The sequence below is a fragment of the Ambystoma mexicanum genome, chromosome 10, assembly GCF_040938575.1.
Source record: "Ambystoma mexicanum isolate Mex_15411 chromosome 10, UKY_AmexF1_1, whole genome shotgun sequence".
Lineage (NCBI taxonomy): Eukaryota > Metazoa > Chordata > Amphibia > Caudata > Ambystomatidae > Ambystoma > Ambystoma mexicanum.
Window position 1 is genome coordinate 1,410,147,355 of NC_090932.1, and position 23,682 is coordinate 1,410,171,036.

Sequence of the window (23,682 nt, forward strand, 5' to 3'; positions counted from 1 at the left end):
GGTTTAAAGTGTTCAACCCGCACATTCGGTTAATGCTCATCACAGTGGGGAAAGCAGCCAGTGCCAGTCTCCATCAGCGTCTTCTACTGTGCCTGTGTCACGGGACACGCCAATTGAGAACAGCCCGGGGACGTCATTTGGAGGTCGCCAGGGTCTTCTTTGCTACCCCTGTGGTCTCCCTTGCTACCCCTAAAATAAATATATATAGGCTAAATGTTTTAGAAGAGTTCAAGTTACTGCACTTGGACAGCAGAATGGAGAAGAGGGGAAGAGGACAGCATGCTGGACAAGGAAGAGGCGCAATAAGGAAAGCAGGAAAAACAAAATGAGGCAGGGGTGCCAGCACAGGCAGTCTGCCCAACGTGATCACGCGATCTAGAAACAACCCGAGGGGCAGACCGAGAGGCAGGAAGACCTACAACTAAAGATTTTCAACATCTCTACCAGCGTTCTAACAAGAGAAGAAACATCGGTATTATCATTAGGTCTTTCCTTCAGCCCCACCTATCTATATGACTACAACTCAACCAGGGTTGACCTCTTCAAGTTCCTGAGAAAGTTAAATTTCATGCGACTAAGGTCAATGAAGGACCAAAGAAAAAAGAGAAACCATCCAGACATATCTCTCCCCTCACAGATAAAGACATGATTAGTCTCTTGTGTCTTGCAAACATGGAACAGCAAACAGATGCAGAATGGGAAAGGGCATCCACTGTGGATAATACGACATTGGAAGAACAATTTGGAATATATACTGAGGTATTCTGATGTCTCATGCCCTAGCAACTTCAAACCAAAATCAATCTTTTGTCCGAATATCGTTTACAGTTGCATATCGTTTGCAGTCCAATTGACACTTTTGAAAGTTTGGTTCTACAAGATCTCAAGAAAATACCCGTCAAAATATTACCATCCTGTAAAAACCTAAATTTTATGCAATTCAACGCACTGGAGGGTTCAAAGAATGACCATACTATAGTCATACGACCTTCAGACAAAGGAGGTGGGATAGTCATCATGAACAGTGAAAAATATAACTTAGAAGCAAGTAGACAACTGAGCATGACGGACAACGACATAAGGTGGATAAAAACATGCTAACTGAAACCAATGCATTGTATTATTCATTGTTACGAAAGTGGTGTGAACAAGAATTGATCAATGATGAAGAGTATTGGTTCCTTAAGGACCCTTTTCCTGTTACACCTATTTTAATCCTAAATCCACAAAAGTCTTGTTGACCCACCAGGTCATCCTATAGTCTCATCTATGGGGAGTGTTCTTGAGAATACTTCGAAATTTTTAGACCATTTTTTTCAACCTTTTGTTATTAGCCTCAGCTCCTACATACGAGATACCTCAGACCTGCTGACCAAACTTGACAACATCAACTGGGAACCCGAATACATTCTAGTCTCACTTGTTGTTGTCTCATTGTATACCTCGATCAAGCACAGTGCTGGAATTAAAGCATGTAGATTCTTTTTAGAATCTAGATCTATTAGTCATCGGCAGCACAATGAAATGCTGCTTGAAATGCTCCAGTTCTGTTTGGAACATAATTATTTCCTACTCGAGACCTCCATTTACAAGCAAACGCAGGGGACAGCGATGGGGTCTTACATGGCCCCAACATATGCCAATCTTTACATGGGGTGGTGGGAAACACAAGTCGCATGGGCGAAGGAGATGGAAAAGTTTACAAAGCATATAATTGTGTGGCACCAGTTTATAGATGATCTATTTATAATATGGGATGGTACCAAGACGCAGCTAGACAGCTATGCCAAAACTCTAAATGCCAACCCTTTAAACCTAGAATTAACATCCGTTTTGAGCAGTAAAGAATTGGTCTTTTTGGATGTCCATTTTACGGTAGCCAACAACATATTGACATCCAAGTTATTTAGGAAACATACTAGTTCCAACTCCATGCTACATGCCCAGAGCCACCACCCCACCTCATTGAAAAATTCAATCCCTTATGGAGTTTCTCAGAGCCAAAAGAGCTTGCAGCAAAGAATCAGATTACCAAATAGTAGCCAAACACATAGGCCGTAGATTTGTTGAACGAGGTTACAAGAAGAAGGTGGTAGCAGACTGTTTTGATAAAACTGAAACTAGCAATAGATCAGAACTATTCAGTGCATGTAAAACCCAGAAGGAAGCTAAAATGAGATTTATCACATGCTATAACCATCAAGCTGGTAACATTAAACACATTATGAGCAGGCACCGGAATGTCCTCTTAACAGATCCAGATCTGAAAAAAGTACCAGGAAAAACTCCCAATGTTACATATCGCAAGGCCCCCACCCTTAAAAACATACTTTCTCCTAGTATGGTCATTACTGAAACTCAGTCCTCTAGCCATTTCTTTGAGATCTAATGTGGCAGGTTTTCGCAAATGTGCCAATTGCAAAATGTGTGACTTTGTGTCTAAACAACCATTTGCTGGTCCAAATGGAATGAGATGGAAGGTTAAACACAAAATGCCATGCATCACGAAATTTGTGGTATATGCCATTACATGCACGTGTGGTCTCGACTACATTGGCTCAACTATAGGAGCCTTGAAGCTACGTATCCTGCAGCACTATAGAGCCATTAAAAAGGGGGATGTTACCAATCCATTGACAGGACACTTTTTGGAGAAACATGGAGGAAATGTCAACGAAATGACATTTGTGGGGCTTCCGCACGTTCCAGTTAATAAGAGACTGGGTAATAGAGAACTTAAGTTAAGACAACTGGAGGCATCATTGATCTACAAATTTGACACCTTGAGACCCAATGGGCTCAACATTGACGCAGAATTATTTGTGTTCTTACAGTAAATTGCTCCAAAAAACGCGTGAGGTTGATTCAGGAATCACACAAGTGGCTACTATAAGTGGCCCATCCATTCAATTAGAAAGTCTTTGAAACATAGACACCTTTCCCAACACTGGAGACCAATATGATATCGAGACCCAGAAGATCTAATCTTGGTAGCTGTTTTTTATGCAACTAGGGGTAACGATGCACTAGCACTTTATTAACTACTTGTCTATAGCGGATGTTCCATTACTACATTAACACCTATGGTAATGACCATATAGTCTTTCATCTGAATATAAACTATATGCTGTCTTTTCAGAAATATGTCGATGCACTCGTACTTTAGAAAGACTACGCTGCTTCCAATTCAGATTTTATGCTGTTTTATTATCAACATGATGATGCACTTGCACCTTGGAAAGAGTACGTCGTTTTTAATCTGATGTAAATGCTTTTTTTATGAACACGTTGCTGCGCTGCATAGCACTTTAAATAATCTTCCTTTATAAATATGTTTATGCACTTGCACTTTAGAAAGATCATGTTGCACTATATCTGATCGATATATTGCTGTTTTATCATAATGTATTTGAATCATACTGCACTTGCATTTCAAAAACCCATCATATGGCACTGAACAAACTGTTAAGAAAAGAAGAGTGCTTAAAAATGAATGTCACTTTAAATTGCAAGAGCTGTCCTCGCTGCGTTTAGTTCATTGGCCTCAGTAACACTGCTAACCTTGGGGCGTAATGGTTAGATGTTCATTAAGTATAATGAACAATAACCATGCTTAAATACAGCGCATTGTCGCTCAACAACATCTACAAAATATACATATTTTAAACATTTTCTAGTAAGGAATGGGAAACACGGCTTCGGCGCCCTGTGCTCATCTCCTGGCCTTGTTGTATGACCAAATATATGTTTGACCATTAGAGGCAATTATTTTATCTATTTTACCAATCGACCATTAGAAGCATTAGCCAGCTAAGCATGGTGGCTTTATTCACACTACTGTGAATGCTACCTGATGTGATCACATGACTTAGAAAAATGAAAGGAAGGGGAGGGGCCTAACGCTCGAGCTGTGTTTCATCATGTTTCATTTTAAATGGTGTTTGCATGAATGTGGAGGTAAATCAGCCTGAGGAAGCTTGGTGAACAAGCAGAACGCGTGGCGAACTTCCACCCTAAGGGGGTGAGTGTTTTTTTAGATCTGTATGGCATGGGGAGAGACCATTAATTTTGTGTCAACCTGATAATGCTTAATTGCATTTTTCGTTGGTTACATGTCTTTTTATACGAAATAAAGACTATTTTTTCACTAGTAACTGGTATGGTCATGTGTGCAGGGGAACTTGTGTAACATGTTGTTGGGGAGATTTTGTATATATATATATATATATATATATGGCTGGCTTTCTTGTTCAGGCCTCTTTAAAAATACAGGGGGTTCCACAAGGGTAACACTGAGCAGTGACCCTAAATAAGAAAGAATACATTTCAGATGTAAGGATTTGTTTCAAACCTTTTTAAACCCACCATAACTTTCTTGGTGTTGTGAGTATATATATGTATACAGTGGAAATAGATACTGTATCGTAGTGGTGTGCACCACTGCTGTACATTTTGAATGCATAAAAGGACAATTTCCTTCTATTCTCTACATTTAATGGATAAGGCGGCGAGTGTGTTGGCATGATAAATGATCTGATATGGCATTTAAAACGTGCCTATACACAAGTGTTTCAAGGCGTGACGAGGCAAGGGAGGGGGAACAGAGGGAAGATAGACAACGATCTTATTAGTCCTGGTGACATTCAGATCGCACAGGTGCAGGGGAAGGGGGAGGGGAAAAGTGTGGGGGGTAAGGGCAGGGGGTAGTACACAGTAAAAAATAAATTGAATAAATAAAAACAATAAGTAAAATGTGCGGCCAGCTGGTGGCAAGTGCAAGGGTAAGTGTAGACATCAAGTGTCAAGTGCTGTTAGGGGACTTGTAGGGATACAGAAAACAGTCCCCAAGTGTGGGGGCTGCCAGGGAGGCAGTGCAGGTGGGCAACTGGCAGGGGAAGGGGCCTGGGGCCGAGACCAGAGGGTGGCCAGGTGACCAGTGCTGTTTCAGCCAGGAGTTCAGCATGGGAGAGGAGGAGAGAAAGCAGAAGCAAAGAGGAAAGTTTTGAGGTGCTTCCAGAACCGGAGATGGTTCTCCTCAAGTTTCAGGAAGGCAGGGAGACTGTTCCAGAGGGAGACTCCAGCCGAAGAAAGAGATCTACCACCAATTTGTTGCTTGAAGAAGTGACTGACCCTGAGGGAGTTGGAGGAGGATGAGCAAAGGGCTCAAGAAGGAAGCTATTTAGGAAGAGAGAGTTGAAGCTATTGAGGCCCCAGGCCACAGAAGGCCTTGTGGACAATTCAGAGAGTTTGAACTTAATCCTCGCAGCCACAGGGAGCCAGTGCAGAGATTTCAGTCCAGGAGAGATACGATCCCTGGGCTTGAGGCCAAGGACAAGTCTCGCAGTCCTGTTCTGGATGAATTGCAGAGGACGGAGAGTAGAAGCAGGCAGATTTAGAAAGAGGCGTTTGCAGTTGTCCAGCCTAGAGAGAATCAGAGCTCTGGAGACAGTGAGCGTCTGGGGGAAGGAGAGGAAAGTAGGAATACCTCAGAAGAGGTACAGCTGGTAGTGTGACTTCTTAGAGACGTCAGAGATGTGGGGAGAGAAGGAGAGTGTGGAGTCGAAGATGACCCCAAGGTTTTTAGCCTCACAGGTGGGAGCAGGAAGAGGGCCAAGAGAGGCCGGCCAGAGAGCGACAGGAAAGGAGGGGGCAGGTGTACTGATGTGGAGAGTCTCAGTCTTACTGTCTTTAAGGCAGAGATCATTGGCGGCACACCACTCCTGGATAGCAGACAGAAGACAGCCAGAGATGAGAGAAGGAGAAGAAGAGGCGGAAGGGAGCCTGAAAAGGAGTTGAGTGTCATCCGCATAGCACTGAAATTTGGGGCAGAGAGCGGCAATGCGGTGGGCAAGAAGTGCCAGGTATTGATTGAACAGCCAGGTAGAGAGGTTAGACCCCTGGGGAACACCACAGGTAGAGATAGAGATAGAGGAGAGGAAGGGCCCAAGTAGGACCTGGGAGGTTTGATCGGAGAGGAAAGAGGTCAGCCAAGCCAGGGCCTGATCGGTGATACCCAGGTTATCACAGAGACGGTTGAGCAGGATGGCATGGTTGACCGTGTCAAAGGCAGACGAGAAATCAAGTAAGATGAGGACACAAGGGGAATTGGAATCGAGGTTGGAGATCAGGTCTTCACGGATGTTCAGGAGAGCAGTTTCTGTGCTTCTAGCAGCTCTGAAGCTAGACCGATGGTCATGGAGATAACCAACAGATTCAGTGTGAATATTAAGCTGGGAGATGATCAGCTTTTCCAGGAGCTTGCCCAGGAAAGGAGTGATGGAGATTGGGTGATAGTTAGCCGGACAGGAAAGGTCAGCAGAGGGTATTTTAAGAAATAATGCGGGAGGCCAGAAGCTCAGCCCGAATTCAATTCAGAGAGGCTGCAATATCTCTGTACCAGGATCTGGCGGCAACAACTTTGGCAAAACGGAAAGCCCTAAAGCCAATGGCAGAATGGCTCAGCAAGAAGAAAATAACATACCAGTGGAGCTTCCTCACACCCCTGGCCTTCACTTGGGAGGTAAGATCACAGCAGAGCTCCTCCCCTAAAAAAGCAGAAAACCTCATGAACCCCGAGGCCGGGGACGAGGAATCCGGCAGAGCAGCGCCCGACCCCGGAAACGCCAGGCGAGAACACTTGAACTCATGGTCACCAGTCGAGAGCCACCGCAGAGTATGCAGGCTCGCCCCCAAGAACAAGAAGACGAACAAACGGTAAGATGAGCCACTGGACAACTCAAGGACCCCACAAGGACAACCCCAGAGAACTACAGAAACAGGAACTCTAACCCAATAGAACTCAAACCCTACACTGTGGGGTAAACCTCTCGCTACACTGGAAACACAAGAGGCGTGATCGCCTCCTACCTAGCTGGCTGCGTTGGCCCGGCCACAGGCCCCGTTGGTCTAAGGCTGGACCGTAAGACCAAGTTTTTGTTCAAAGTGGGAGAATGGAGTCGTGGAGAAGGGAAACTTCCTCGAAGGGATAGGAAACCCCAGAAATCCAAGCTAAACTATGAGACACAAATATCAACAGGGGGCCTGTCCCTATTAGCAACTGTACTCAACCCAGATGGCTACGCCAGATAGGGAAATCACCATGCTGACCTGGATCGTGCAAGGCCTAAACGCCCAGGGCAAGAGGAAATCAGTGGAATGAAAACTGTTCCAATCATCAGCAGACATCATCTGTCTACAGGAAACACACCTACTAGCTGCCGATGAAAATCGGATATCCTTCCTCTGCTACTCAAAAAGCTACTTCGCCTTCTCCAGCCAAAAAAAGAGAGGGGTGGCCGTTCTCCTCAGCCGCGACCTGCCATTGACTCAGATCTCAATCAAAAGGGATCCAGAAGGTCGTTACCTACTACTGAAAGGCCTCCTCGTCGACCTCCCCATCACCCTTGCAGTGATTTACTGCCCGAAAAACACCCAAGACCGCTTTCTCCGCAGTCTGTTGCCAGTGGTGGCGGTATTCTCCAAGGGTTAACTTCTAATCGGCAGAGACTTTAATCTAACACCAGACCCTGACTTGGACAAAACACTCCCCACAACTAGGAAGGACTACACCAAAGCTATAGCCATGGCAGAGTTCTTGCAGGATACCGGAACCATAGATGCCTGGAAACTGCTCAACAAGAAGGAAAGGGACTACTCATTCTTCTCGCAAGTCCACAGAGGCAACTCACAAATCGACCTACTACTGACCTCCAGCGAGCTCTTCCCCTGCATAGAAGACATCCAGATTGGCCTGAGAGTCATCTCAGATCATGCTCCAATCATTATGCGTCTGCGGACCCTGGGAATGCCAGAAGCGCTGAGATGGACCTGGGAACTACAAGACCAAACCCTGGCGGACGTCGCTTGTAGAACGGAAATAGCCGAGGCTCTTTCAAACTACTTCGCAGAGAACTCGACCAATGACATTTCAAAGGCAATCATCTGGGACGCCATGAAACCAGTGATCGGCAGGGTAGCGATCAACTGCACATCGAGGCTCAAGAGACTCAACCAACTACAGCAAGACAAGCTGGAGAAAAGGGTCAAGGCACTGGAGGATACCTTCAAAAAGAACGAAACCAAGGCTACCGGCCGGGAACTCAAGTTAGCGAAATCTGAATTAGAAATGCACCTGGCGGACAGCTCAGCCAAGACCCTGTCCTACACAAAGCAATTCTATTACCTAAACAGCAACAAAGCGAACCGCCTCCTGGTGCACAAGCTGAAAAAAGTACACTCACGGAATAACATCCAATGCCTGGCAGATCCGAACAGCAACCTACGCTATACAAAGCCGGACATCCTCGAACTCATGGCACAACACCACAGAGAAACCATGTCCGGACCCCCAACATCCAAACTGGTGCAGCTGAGCTTCCTGGCACCCGCCCAAGGAGCACCGCCACACCTCCAACTGGAAACACTGGAACGCCCAATTACGATGGAGAAAGTAGGTGAAAAGATCCGCACACTGAAAAACACGGCTCCGGGTCCGGACGGTTTTACTGCCCAGTTTTACAAGAAATACACCAACATCTTGTCCCCCCAGCTAGCAACTCTATTCAATTCTTTCCTCGAGAGGGGCTCCAGAACCCTGTCGATGGAAGAATCAGTGACGGTCCTCATTCCAAAGCCAGGGAAAGAACGGGCCCAATGCACCTCATACAGACCCATCACCCTGCTTAACGATGATGCCAAGCAGTTTGCAAAGATCCTGGCGAATAGACTAGTACTGACTCTCCCAAGCATAATTCACTCGGTCCAAACTGGTTTCATCCCGGGCCGCAGCACACACGACATCAGGCACACAATCAACATAATCGAGTCGGCTAATAGAATGGGGTCGGAACTGGTAATCATATCACTCGATGCACATAAAGCCTTCGATATGCTGGACTGGGGCTACATCAAGGAAACACTAAGTCATTATGAATTCGGCCCAAAGTTCTCCAAATGGATCCTATCTAACTACCAACACCCCTGCACACACCTCAGAGTGAATGGGAGCAAGTCTGAGAGAATCATCATCACAAGAGGCACTAGGCAAGGCTCTCCCCCCTCATATTTGCGCTCTCTATGGAACCCTTCGCAGGCAGAATACGAGTGAACCCAGCGATCCACGGCCTCTTGGTCAGTGGAGAGTCCTACAAAGTAGCCCTTTATGCAGATGATGTACTCTTGACAGCCACTCAACCAGAAGAATCCATGCAAGCAATCTGGCAGGAATTAGAAAAGTTCAAAGAAGCAGCAGGATTTCAGGTACACTTCACGAAATCAGCAGTAATCAACGTGCAGAAGAAACGCAAGGCTTCCCTGGGGGCCAGATACCCGGTCCCATGGGCAAAGCAGCACCTCACCTATATGGGAGTCCAAATGTCAAATAAAATGGAAAGAATCTACAAAACAAATTTCCGCTCACTATTCGCAGAACTCCGAAAGGACCTAGCCAGATGGCAAAAGCAGGAAATCTCATAGTTCGGAAGGATCACCGCTGCAAAAATGAACTTAATCCCAAGACTACTATATCACTGCCTGGCCCTCCCAGTAATGGTCCAAAAGAAAGCCATCCAAAAGCTACAGGGAGACCTTCTAAAATACATCTAGGAAGGAAAGAAGCCGCGGATACCAAGATGCATCATGCTCTGAGGCACGGCGATGGGCGGCCTAGCGGTCCCAGACGTCGACAGATACTGCCTAGCGGCTCAGCTCTCCCATGCCTTTGCATGGAAACTACAGGACCCTCACCCTCGTTGGCTAACACTGGAGGGCAACTGGTGCCAGTCACCGATAGAATTCCTACCACACATGACTACCCCACCAACGAGGAAGCACTGACAGCGACAAGAAATATGGTTACAAGCTGGAAAAAAGCAGCCCGCCAATGGAACCACAGAACCACGATAGGCCCTCTCACCCCCATCTGGGACAACCCAGACTTCTCCCCAGGCATTACCCCTAACAGCTTCAACAAGTGGAAAACGGGAGGACTGTGCGTCATTGCGGACTTCTTCGAAAACGGTGATCCGCTGAACTTTGAAGCCTGCAAGATTAAATTCCATGGGCCTCATTACGAATCAGGCGTTAAGGGGTTAATGGCACCGTAAACGGCGCCGACGCTTAACGCCTGATTACAAGGTCCGTTAGCGCCATGGTGATATTAACGCCTGCTTTTTGCAGGCGTGAAAATCCATGGCGCTAAGGGACCATGGTGCTAATTACGCCACCGTAATTTACGGTGGCGTAATTAGCGCCTTCCCTACTCCCATTATGCCCTATGGGGCAAAAATGGGAATGGGGAAGGGTAAAATAGGAAATGGGGATTTACCGCCCCACTCACCTTGGAATGGGGCGGTAAATCCGCCATCCACCATGGTGTAAACTGTGTTTACACCATGGTAGTAAGGGTACGACCCAGGCGGTAACTTACCGCCTGGGTCGTAATGAGGCCCCATGTCCTGGAAACTGAAAGGTTCAGATACATGCATCTTAGGCACTGGCTGTCAAGCGAAGGAGTCAAGCAAGGCGGAAGCAGAGAACTATCAGCCCTAGTCAGAACTCTCACTGCCACCACCCCCCCAAAGGGAAGGTGGCCACCCTGTACAGACTGCTAGATAAAACAGACCCAAACAAGAAGGAGCCCTACATGATAAAATGGGAAAAGGACATAGACAGAGAGATCGACTCGGTGGAATGGAACCGTATCTGGTTCCGTGTACATATAAGCTCCAGATGTATAACCAACAAGGAAGGAGCCTTCAAGCTGTGTTACAGATGGTATCGAACCCCAGAGATTCTCAGCAAATGCAACCCCTCCATCAAGTTACACTGCTGGAGAGGATGCTCAGACAAAGGCACACTATACCATCTACTGTGGACCTGTCCTAAAGCGGCCCAATTCTGGAGGAATGTCCTCGACCAAATCAAACTAATCACAGGCCTCAAAATCCTGTGGGACCCTGGAGTAGTCCAGCTGGGGGCAACAGGCGAAGGACGATTCCCGCTAACCGGTCACCTAGGGGATCTCTGTTTGCACCTCCTAACGGCAGCAAAAATATCAATCGCCATGCTATGGACACACCACGAGGGCCCATCATTCCCAATGTGGTGGGCCAAATGCTGGGAGATAGTTGCAGCAGAAAAACTCACGTCTGTGCGCTTCGACAACAGAAGCAAATTCTACCAAATCTGGGCCCCATTCCTAGACTACACGCAGCAATTCCCGGGAGTGGCAAGACAGCCCCCAACCTTGCGATGGATGGAGAAACTCGACTAAGGACACCCGACAGAGGCGAAACGGAGACACACTGCTGAGGCCAAGCCGGCTCCCAGCACTGACAAACTTCCCGACTCCCTAGCCGCAAGGCGAACTCAGGCCTAGAGTACGCCCCCCCGCCCTAAGATATTGCAGCAAAAAAGAGACTCCCGATACAACTTATTGTGAAAACTGATGTTCCCTGTGTCTCCCCTCTCCCCCCTTCCCACCGTTTCCTGTTCGGACTTCAGTTCTACTATTTTACGAGTTTTGTTGAAACAAAGCTTCAATGTCACATTAGATCCCATTTCTTGTCGGAAGCTGTATTTTCTCTCTTCTATTTTGTGTTATTCTTTCAAAAACAATAAAAAGAAGTGTTGAAAAAAAAAATAAGAGTGCACAAGGGAGTGCTTCAGGGGGGAAGGGAAGACCCCAGTGGCGAAGGAGTGGTTTCAGAAGTCAGCCAGAAGTCAGCCAGAACAGGGGCCAGGGTGCAGGGACGTCATTTAGGGGCCGCCAGAGGTCGCAACTGCGACCTCTGGGGTCTCCCTTGCGACCTCTAAAAAAAGAAAACCTTTTTTTTTTGTTTGTTTTTTGTAATGCAAGCTCCTGGGCTATGGCCAGCACCATGTGGCTCTTTACTTCTGGGGTGGCTAGCTTTCTTGTTCAAGCCCCTTAAAAAAAGAAGAAAAATAAGAACATGAGTGCCACAAGTCTAACACTTTCAGCAGTGACCCTATATAAGAAAGAATAGGAATACTAAATTCTGGAATTCTATACAATAATTGCTAGACTCATTAAAGGTTTATTTCAGGCACACTTTAGGGGGGTGAGTCACTGATTTAGTCTGTTCTTAAACGCCTCAACTCAGTCTTTCATCCTTCTGACGTTGATAAATGAGTACCAACGGTGATATTAGGTGTATATTTTTTCTATATAAAGCGCTTAAGTGTAAGTGCTATATAATAACGCATCATTATCATTTGGTCATGGACGTATGCTTGCATTCACATTAATTTGGTAATATGGGCCTATACACACTGATCTTAATGATACACATGGCGATCCATTCTGGTATGAAATGTACAACACATTATAGTGATATCGTAACCATATTTTTCGTAGTGTACAATGTTATGTGATGACACTTCCTGTTTTGTCAACGGATGAAAGGTTGTGTTCCAACTCTTCCCGCGATATCACTTTGGGTGGGGTCAAATGACATCACTTCCTGTGATGTCATCATGGTCAAGGGTCGTGTGATGTCAGTTCCGCTACCCCTGGCATTTTGGTGAAATGACGTCCCTACCAGGGTGTCAATGTGGTTCTTGATGGTTTGGAAGGAACAGGGATAAACCTGTTTTGACGAAACTTTCATAGATCGGACATATCTAGAAACCTCATCAGGGAAAAGGCAGTGAAGGAGGGAGGAGAGGTGGCCAAAGAAGGGCCAGAGGAAGAGCAGGGAGTAGATCAGGCAAGGGAAGAGGAAGAGAGAGAGGACAGGATGTCCTGAGTTTTAGAGATGAAATGAGAAGCCAAGGCTGTGCAGAGGGCCTGGGAGGGGACAGAAGAGGTAGAGACTGCAGCAGGATTGGGCAGCTCCTTGCAGATTTTAAAGAGTTCGGCCGAGTTGTTAGATGCTGCAGAGAGGTGGACTTGGATCTGGGCTCTCTTCTTGGTACAGACAGAGCCGGTATTGCCTTTGGAGCAGGCAGCAGGCCAGTTTGTCATTTCCTCTCAGCCACTGTGCACTTGCGTTTAAGGGTGGCAAGGTCTGAGTCGTACCAGGAGTTGCACTTGGCTTTGGGCATCAAGCGGATCCTCATGACAGGGGCAAGAACATCAAGAGTATCAGAGATATCAGAGTGGAGCATGGAGAGGAATTTGTCAGGGTGTGAGTCAGCCAAAGGGAGAGAGGGGTGAGAAAGTGGCGGCGAAAGCCTCAACTGACACACGCTTCATGGGTTGGATCAATGAGAAGGTAGGTGGCAGTGCTGGAGTTGGCTTGGCCTAAGGGGTGGAGAGAGTGAGTTGGGAGGAAAAGAGAAAGAGATCACTCCAGGAGAGAGGAAAGGTGAGAGGTTTAAAAAGGGGAATGTCTGTAGAGATCACAGCATCCAGGGTGTACCCTGCAGAGTGAGTCAGGCCAGAGGGGAGGATAGAGAGTGAGAGAGGGTTGCAGAGGTCATGAAAGAGTCCAGAGGAAGGACAGGAAGCATCCAGGTGGATGTTAAAGTCTCCAAGAAAGAGGAGTTGAGTGGTCGAGACCAGGAGGTAGGAGGAGCGGTCCGCCCGCTCAGAGAGGAAGAAGGAGATCTGACCAGGTGGTTGGTAGATGGTACTCACAGTAAGGGAATGACTATGAGAGAGAGAGAGCCTGCAGACAAGGCATTCGAAAGAAGAGAAGGCCTGAGTAGGAATGACAGAGGCAGGAATCCGCTCGGGAAGATCAGGGCTACACCCCCTCCGGAATGGTAGGACCTGGGCACAGAGAGGATCTTGTAGTGGTCAGGGAGGAGAGTGTCAAAGCTTGTGACAGAGCTGGCCCTGAACCATGTCTCAGTGAGACTGAGGACATCGAGGTCAAGTTCCTCCAGGAGGCAGCAGATGTCAGAAGAGTGTTTGACAGCTGAAAAAGAGTTTAGAGTGGCAATATGGAGAAGGTTGCTGCCCTTGAAAGACTTCCGGGGAGGGGTACAAATCAGAGGTACGCCCTGCAGAGGTGTAGAAGGAGCCCCAAAGGGAGGTAGAAGAGAAAGGAGGAGAGGGCAAGGTAGCCAAGGAGGAGACAGCAGGAGAAGGAAGGAAATGGATGAGGCGCAGGAAGCATCTATCAAAGAGGAGAAGATTGGCCTGAGGGCCTTGGACCAAGACGGTACCATGCAGGTAAACATTAATGATGACCTTAGAGGAGTAGAAGGAGGCCAGGAGGGCCAACCACTGGGTGCTACCATTAATGGGAGAAGAAGAGAGAGGAGAAAGCACAGAGACCATATGAAGAGTCCATAAGACTGGGGAGGGAACGACAAAGAGGATGTAGGTGAGGGTTTGCCTAGAAGTAGCACTGGTATAGGTGTCAGCGATAGGGAGGGCTGGGTTGGAGAGCAGGATGTCCTTTTTAAACTTCTTCTTACCAGATTTAGTGAGGAGAGCAGGATATTCGATAGAGAAGCAGTTAGAAAAGATAGGAGAGACAGAGAGCACCATAGAGTCCCTAGCAATCATCCCCATCAAATTCTGAACATTTCAATCAAAGACGCTTTGATAAAACCTCACTTCCTTCCTCCCCTCATATTTATTGTACACAAATTTCTAATTCTCCCATTTATGTTCCCATTTTGATACCCCATCCCTTTCTTGAATAAATATATTTGTTGTACTATAAATGTTTTGTTTATTGTTGTGTGATATTTCCTATTTCTTTTAAAACTCCCATTATGAGTCCACAGACACTGCGACTGTCCGGGGTGGCCGCACTGAAAATGGAGGTGTCCCCAGACAGGCGCGATGCCCGGACATGTCCGTTTTCGCATGAAACACTTTTAATTAGTCTGCAGACACTGCACCTGTTATACGGACACCCAGCGCATATGCCCTGTGATTCCCACCTGATGGGTGTCTGCGGACGGCTGTCTGGGCCGCGGACGTCAACATATGACCGCACCCGTGATGTATAATTGGCAGTGTCCGAGAGGGGTGTCCGTGGCCGCAGACAGTTTAAAAATGCTTTTCCAGCCAATGTAGAGTGTTTCAAGCAAAAATGTTACCCTTGCACAGCTCCCAGACCTATTCTACGTTCATCTGGCAACTTTTTACAACTTTTCAAGGCCTGTTTTTGACTGGGTAGTCTGCAGACAGTACGACTGTCCATGGACGGCTCCTCTAAAGGGACCCACCCATTACCTTTCCTCATTCTCAATCTGGCTATGCAGGATAGAGCACCTGCTTCTGCTGTGCACATTTCTTTTGTCTTTGCTCTTGTCTTTTGCAGAAGTTGTTCTTGGAGACCATTGCATCTCTTATGGCCTGTGCCTCTTCCCAGCCACCCCCACTACCACTGCCGCCTCCACCACCATCATCATCATCTGGAGGGCCTGGAGAGGGGAATAGGCGTGTTGATACAGAAGAGAAGAATCAAGATGAAGAGGATTAAGTGGAGGAAGTGCCTGTCCCCAGTACTCTGAGTGAGTCCCGGGTGTGGCAATTTTTCACGTCCATTGGAAATTTCCTAAGGCTTGTGCAACCAAGGTTCGATGTACTGAGTGCAAAGTTGTACACAGTCGCAAGAAACCTGGCTTCTATTCCTACGGGACTACTTCCATGAGGTGCCATCCTAAATCGACCAACCTGAGTGCTCTGAGAAAGGCGATACCTTTCTCAGGTAAGACCAGGTTGACTTCCTCCTCACCATCATCTTCATCTGCTCCTGTCACCACAAAGGATACTCCTTTGGGGCAGAGGATCCCAGTGGAGGCTTCTCAGGCCATACAGAACATTGTGACCCTTACCTTTCGAGGGTCACAGTGCTATGTATGTACTGTGAAGCACCGATCTGTAGGGGGGAGCAGTTTCGGAGTGCTTTCAAGGCTGCGGTCAAGGAGCATGAGGACCACTGCCACCTACCTGATCAAGGCCTGCCCAACATCTACATCGTGGTTGATGCCCCTTCCATCCCTTCCCTCCCCTACCTTGCCTCCCCTGAATAAAAGCTGCTAAAAAATACAAAATACAAAAAAACACACACAAAAGGTTCCTTTAGGAGCCACCTTTCACAGTTAAAAAATAGAAGTGAGAAAAAAGTCACAGGCCCCTGTGCAGCCTGCATAGTCCGCAGACAGCGTGGTAGTCCACTGACATCTACAACATTTCAGGCGCAGGGCGGGACAATTGAAATCATTGTAGTTGTTTTGCGTTCAAAAAGGGTAGCTCTGATTCTAAGATGGCCATCGACACTAGATAGACGTGTCGTCATGCACTCCAGAATTTGCCAGAGTTTGAACGCCAGATCCACCACCCCCGGAGTGCCGTGAAGCTGGGTTGACAGGAGCAGGACAAAGATGGAGTCCCCCGGGTGACTCTTTAGAAATTAAGGAGGTGAAATGGTTATATTGGGGGGTGATTTTAATTGCATAATCGATTCTAAAAAGGATAGGTCCTCTACTTGTAAATTTACCGGGCAGAAGTCCAGTAAAGAATTCTGAGATTTAATGGAAGCATATGATTTCGTTGATGTGTGGAGGAATTTTCATTGGGGGATAAGGAGTTCTCGTTTTACTCACCGGTACATAATTCTTATTCTAGGCTTGATTACACATTAATGTTAGATAAGCTGATTGAAAAAGTAAAGGAGGTGAATATGGGGGAACGACACATTTCAGACCACTCAATGGTACTGACACTGTTTATTTTGTTTACAGAGAGGCGAGGAGCTAGTAGATGGAGGTTGAAATCCTTTGTGCTAAAAAATAAGGACGCCTCTGAGGCATTAATGAGGTTTATACCGAATTTCTTTGAAGTGAATGATAGAACGGCGGACATTTTGGTGGTATGGGATGCATTCAAGGCTTCTGTTAGAGGGGAACTGATGAACAGGACTGCAAGGATGCGAAGGGTGGGAGAAGCTAGATTGGAAGAGCTTGAAAAATAACTAGGAAATTTACAATTAAAATATGCTTTGTCAATGGAGGAAAGTCTAAGAATCAAGATATTAGATGTTAAGGAAATTCTGAAATGTGAGGTAAACTCACAAATTGAGAGAGGGATGTATTATATGAGGCAGAAAATACTGGAACAAGGGGACAAGGCGGGTAAGTTGTTGGCAAACAGATTGAAGAGTTATTCAGAAAGGGTGTATATTCAAAAAATTGTTGATGAATTTGGAAACATGGAAGTTAAGAAAGATAAAATAGGTGAATGTTTTCGTTCATTTTATGCTAATTTGTACACTGAATATATCACCCTGCAAATGGATGAACTAGATGAGAAAATTGCCCTCCCCACAATCTCTGAAGAAGGTAGATGTTTTATGGAGGCCCCGATTACCATCCTAGAGGTTTTGTCAGTAACTGGGGAATTGAATAAAGGTAAATCTCCAGGAATGGACAGTTTAACCATAGAATTTTATCAAACATATGCGGAAGTGTTGGCGCAGATATTATGTAATTTATATAACCATATTTTGGGAGAGGGAAGGTTATGCACTTCAATGAAGGAGGCAATCATCACAGTGATCCCGAAACCTGGAAGTATACAACTAAGTGCAGTAATTATCGGCCTATCTCCTTACTTAATGTTGACATAAAAATCTTTACCAAGATCCTGACTGTGAGACTCAAAAAATATATGGGTGAGTTAATAGAGCGATCTCATACAGGATTCATGGAGTGAAGGTATGGATATGATAATATTCTAACACTATTAGATATATTGAGTTTGCCAGACTCAGAGATAAAGGATATATTGTTGATCTTTTTAGACGCTGAGAAGGCCTTTGATAGGGTTAATTGGGGCTTCCAGAACTATACACTATCAAAATTGGGTTTTGGTCCATTATTTATTAAGGCTATTCAAGCACTACAAAATGGCATAACTGAAAGGGGCCCCTGAGGGCCCCTCGGATGTGAAAACAAGGCACAGTCAACTCACTCGAATAGATACGCCAGACGCGAGGTTTTGTTCCCAAAATCTAGGGTTTATTGCAATACAAAGAAGTCCCAGTTGGCCAAATGGTCCCACGCCCCCCAACGTGTGTCTAACAGACCTCGGGGGATGCAAGAGAGAGTTAAATGTACATCAGTTACATATATACAAATTGAGCACCTTACAATCAGCAATGACACAGTATGACACATTTGATGCCGCCCTCAATTCATTTCCCTTTGAGTTAGAGGCGATGAATGACCAGTATGACAAATATGACACCTTAGACCACCATATTTAGTAACGGTTTGCAATCTGCAATTTTACAGACACCATTCTTTATTTGCGAGAACACAGCGTTTCTGTTTTTCATGGGCAAGCTGCGCGTAGGAGACTGGCACATACCAGACCTCACTATCTCTTAGTTTCGATTCTCGCTCTAGAGGTCAGCCCGCTCTCCGGGGCCTCACTGGGCTCAGAAAGGGGGGCCGTAAAGAAGATCATAATTCAACTCTTTAAATGCTAGTTTCGCACATTGCTATTCTTTCAGGAGACTCGCTGGCATTCGGGTACTGATTAAATGCCTTGCTCCTTGTCTTCAAGGATATGTGAGTGAGGGAATCGGGCCTTTCTGTCTGGCTCTCCATTGTAATGTTTCAACATGTTTCTTAGCCTTGGACCATTGAAGCGAAATAATATCTACAGCAAAGCAGTTTTACATGAGGCAAAGTGGCAACGTTAGAGAGAGCAGAGAGAGAAAACAAAATGGCGATTCTGGTCATCTTAAAATGGCCTCACTCTAGTCGAACTAGTTGAACTAATAGCTACGTAATAACTAATAAATATATATTCTTAACACTGTAAATGAGGCAGTTGGTCTTCGGCCAACCAATTATCATTCATTTCCAGACCGTCAAGGGGTGTTTGATTTTTCTGGACTGACATAACGGCGAAGGTGTGGGTAAATGAGGGATTTTCTACGTCATTTTCATTACATAGAGGCACACGACAAGGTTGCCCTTTGTCACCATTGTTATTTAATTTGGTGTTAGAGACCTTGTTAGCATACATACGTCAACATGGGTGTATCAGAGGACTAGGTGTGGGAGATGGGAAAGTTAAGGCATTGGCCGATGCAGATGATGTTGTAGTCATCTTGAATAATCCTGTTGTGGGGGTCATGTATTGAGGAGTGTGTTTGAGGAAGTAGGAAAGTTATCGGGTTACCGGATCAATTCGGAAAAAACTGTAGTATTTCCGGTGAAGAACTCGCTGGGATGTGAGCATTTGCTAGGATGGAATTGTAAATGGGAGTATTCTAGTGTGAAGTACTTGGGTATTTATATTACTCAGGATTTTAAAAAGATAGTAAGTTATAATGTAGATAAAATCATTGAGGTTCTTAAAAGGGACATTATGATATGGGGACGTGTCAATCTTACTATTTGGGGTAAAGGTTCTGTATGTTGTTCAATCTTTACCTCTGCATTTTACAAAGAGAGCATTTGAGCGTATAGATAAGTTGTTTCAAGACTTTTTATGGGGATTTGAGAAGAGAGGCAGAATTCCTCGATACATTATGGTCCGGAAAGATAAAGATGGGGGTTTTGGGTACCTGAGACTAAAGAATCATAGTAGTGGTTTTTTATTGAAAAATGTGTCCGATTACACTAGTGGAGATCAGAATCAGGTGCCGTGGTGGGTGCAAATTGAGATGCAGTGGTTTTTGCCATATGATATTAAATGTTTGTTTTCCTTTGGGAAGTTACATAGGAAGGTGCAGAGTTTAAAAACAGTGTTAGCTACAAAAGAAGCATTGTCATCATTGATAGTGGGAACTGGACAAGGACTATATTTATGAGGAGGCATCCCTCTGGCACAATCCTGGTCTGCAGATCAATAATAATATACTGAATTGGAGAAGTTGGCTTAAGAGAGACATTTTAATAATTGGTAACGTGTGGAGTGATGAAGGAGTGGTACCTTTTGGAAGTCTGGTTCAGAGGTTTGGACTGCAAAATATGGAATTAAGAAGATATAATATACTAGTAAATGTACTCTCAGAAATGAGACAAATGATGGATGCTCCATTTTTTAAGAAACCGGAAATTTTTAAAATACTGGTTAATAGTTCTCAAAAAGTGTCTAATATCATGCAAGTTATGCAATTTGATGGGAAATGGTTGGATTCATGGGAAAGGTTACGACTGTCGTGGTCAGAGGAGTTAGGCAGGGAACTTACACCAGAAGAATGGGAAAAGGTTTGGAAAGTCCCAATGAATGCTAAAGTGGATTTACAATTATGTTACATTCATCAAACAATGTTGGGTAGAATATATTGGACCCCAGTGCATATGTGCAGATTGGGGTTGGTTGATGATGATCGATGTTGGGGTTGTAGGAAGGAAAAGGGTAATCTGCTACATATGTTCTGGAGTTGTGAAAGGGTGGTGAGTTTTTGGAGGGATGTCATTGACAGGATTGACCAAATCTGGAACATTATTTATCCACACAATCCCTTGGCAGTCATCTTATTGTCAAGTGGTGGAGTGGTGGACAGGATAAAACCTGGATAATATCATGTGGGGTGAGCAAAGTTTTGTTGGTGGCAGCTAAACAGATATTAAAGGTCTGGAAGACGAGGAAGAAACCAACAGTGGAGGAGTGAATTTTAGATGTTAAAGTTTTGTTGAGATATGAAAAAACTATGTGTAGTAAACAACACAAGGAAACCCTTTATGAAGAACTGTGGGGAAGCTTTATTGATCTTTATGGGTGATGCTGGATTGGGTTATGAAGTGGAGTGAGATGGCTTAATTTCAGGTAATGAGGATGTTGGAGGGGGTTTGTGTCGGTTTTGTGGTTTGTTTTGTGTAGTCTTTCTTGTTTGATGACATTAGTTTAGTGCATATGGTTATGGTTTAGGTTAGTTCTTGTAGCGAAATGACCTAAGATGTAGATACTGTTGTTTTTGCTTTTCCTTGTTGAAAATAAGAAATAAAGAGTTTAAAATTATTTTTTTTCAAATCAAACAACATCTGAGACGCAGGATTTTCCGCGGGCAAGGTGAGACTACTCGTAGGCGTCCTACATTGCAAGACTGGGGGATCCTGAATGGTGAAGGCAAGTGGAGGGGAGGCTGCAGTGAGTGGCATTCCCCACGAAGAGGAAATGGTCCGGCCTGACTCTGCAGAGAACTGCACTCAGTGAGACACCCTTACTCGGAGGCCTGAAAGCGCCCTGTAGTACTGGTGGCCGGCCGGTGCCTGTGAGGTGCTCTTATCTGGTGACTCGGTGGTGCTCCACGGCATCGGAGGGCCGGCCTGGAGGCAGCTGGAGGAGAACCGGGCCGGCCTGGAGGCAGCTGGAGGAGAACCAGCATCCATCCTGTCAGCAGGGCAGAGGAGGAGGCAGCAGCTTTCCCGCCAGCACAATCACGAAGGAGAAGAGCAACAAGCGTGATCTAACCGGTGTGCTGCCAGAGGCAGATAAGTGATGGTTAGGAGCAGGGCACCACCTGGACACTGTTTGGGATGCCGAGTGGGGTGCACACAGCAGGATGCTGGAGGGGAAGGAGGACAGGGTCCTCCCACGCAAGAACTTGCGATGGGGATATCCCCACCCAGGATGACTGGGGGGACCAGGAAGAGTGGACATATGTCACAGACACCAAGTGGGGGTGGCGGTGGTGCTACGATCAGCCCGGCAGGGACATGCTTTACTCTCTGTATCTAGGCCCAGCGTGAGGAGAAGAACTGGCCAGTGGCGGCCACGCAGATGCTGAGTTGGAGCCCCAACCGGGAGAGACTTGCAATTGGTAGCAGTAAGGGTGTTGAAGAAAATCGCCGGGCCCCCAGTGTAGCACCAGAGGCTGGGGGCCCTGCACCCGTTTGGAGGGACACAGCGGGAATGATATAGAAGTGGTGGAGAGCCCACCACCAGAAATGATGATCGGCGGGAGCGCTGTTGAGCAGCCAACAAGAATGGCCGCTTAGCTTTCAGCTCCACATCACGATGGAACGCCAGGCTGATCGGTGGCAGCATCTTGACCTTATTCAGCTCCAAATTATATGTATCTGCCCGTGAAGTGCTGAGGAATACTACACTGGAGTTTCACCCGCATCTGAGCTCGCTATACTAGACTGTGCCCGCTCAAACTGTTGGAGCACTCCTCCGGGACAGGAAGACTGTTGAGGCCCGCTCTGAACTATGCAGTGCGTGCACACATACCCGCCGCCCTGCTGATAGCCCCTGGTTGGAGCGACTCATGTGGCCGGACCTCCCACTCATCTCTGCAGCCCACTGACACATAGCATTGGGCAAACAGCCCCCAAAGCACCCACAGAGGACCCCGCAACCTGAAACCTGCTTGCCCCAACCGGCCGGAGGTTTGCTGCTACGAGCAGGCCCCTCCATCGTTCTGGGACTCTTCACCTGCCATTGGCGCCCACCATACTGCTTAGCCACGAAGGAATCCAGCGACCGGGACAATGTGTGCTGCCTCTGAGACCTCTCTCATCTCTAACCACCATCACAACCTAATCCAGCTCGGAGGTAAAGACACAGCCCTCTCCATAAAACTTACCACCACTGATGGCTAACACCTACCAGCTTGGAGGCTGAACTATCACCCTGAGACCCCCCAACAGCCGCATCCTTCATCGAGCCTCCGCCACACCATACACACCGGGCGTGTGGCGTCCCAGCTCTGCTGAGACTCTTCTCGTCCCACAAGGTTTCACCAGTGGCTTGCACTCTCCGCTGCCTGTCGGGAGCACCTCTCCCTGCCCACACCTGCAGCGCCGAGTCGCTGGGAACGACGCTGGTGCCTCCTTCCTGCCCCAGGCTCCCAGGTGCAACGGCTCACATTTTACTTTCCTGGTGCCAGCCCGAAAAGGAGGGCTGGGACCATACAGGTCATGCCATACCCATCTGAGACGTACCACAAGGACAAAGCACCACCACCCCCACAGCCAGTCGGCTCTGCCGGGGGGCCATACATGGAGCTCCGACTACTACGTGTCCCTGTGAGGAGCGGGCACTCGACTGCACATTACCACCACCATAGAGCGGTCCGGCATGCAGCCTGTCACTCGCCATTGAGCGCCCACGCATGGCGGAGACCACGCCCAGCTATTAAGGTAACATTTTACCTCTTTAGTCCCCTCCCGGGATGTTCCCTAATCACACGCGCCACAGGTCTTAGCGCCCCCACATCTCTTAGGTGGGGCGCAGAGTCTCCCACCGCATTATCAACACCCTTCAACACTCTTCTGCCCCCGTCCAGATTCACCAGTCTACACCACAATGGAACCGTGTTCCAGCCTACAAATTACTCATGGGCACGCTGACGGGCCACGGATACGTAAGTTGTTGGGAGGTTGGCGCTCTGCCTACACAAGGGTTAATTCGTACATGATTTCTACGAGCATTAACTCATTGTCTGCCTGCCTATCACAACTGAATGGAATGGAATGAATGAAGCAACGCATGCGTGAATTTACAAATAGTAGCTACCACTTAGCCACTTTTGCAAACAACACCTTTGTGTTTGCCATCACGCTCCAAGAGACAGCATAAAGGGTAAAAGCGCGAGTCTACTAAATATACTTGGACGCTTAGGAAATTGCTTACCAGTGTGTTCTTAGGCACAGTAGGAACGCCCAGTTACTCCTTGCCCCCTGAGACTTGCGTAACCACTTGATACTGCAGCCGCTTCGCGGTGTGCAAAGACTTTCATTTTTGTTAGTGATCACACTATTGACTCCTGCATCAGCCAGTACTATTGG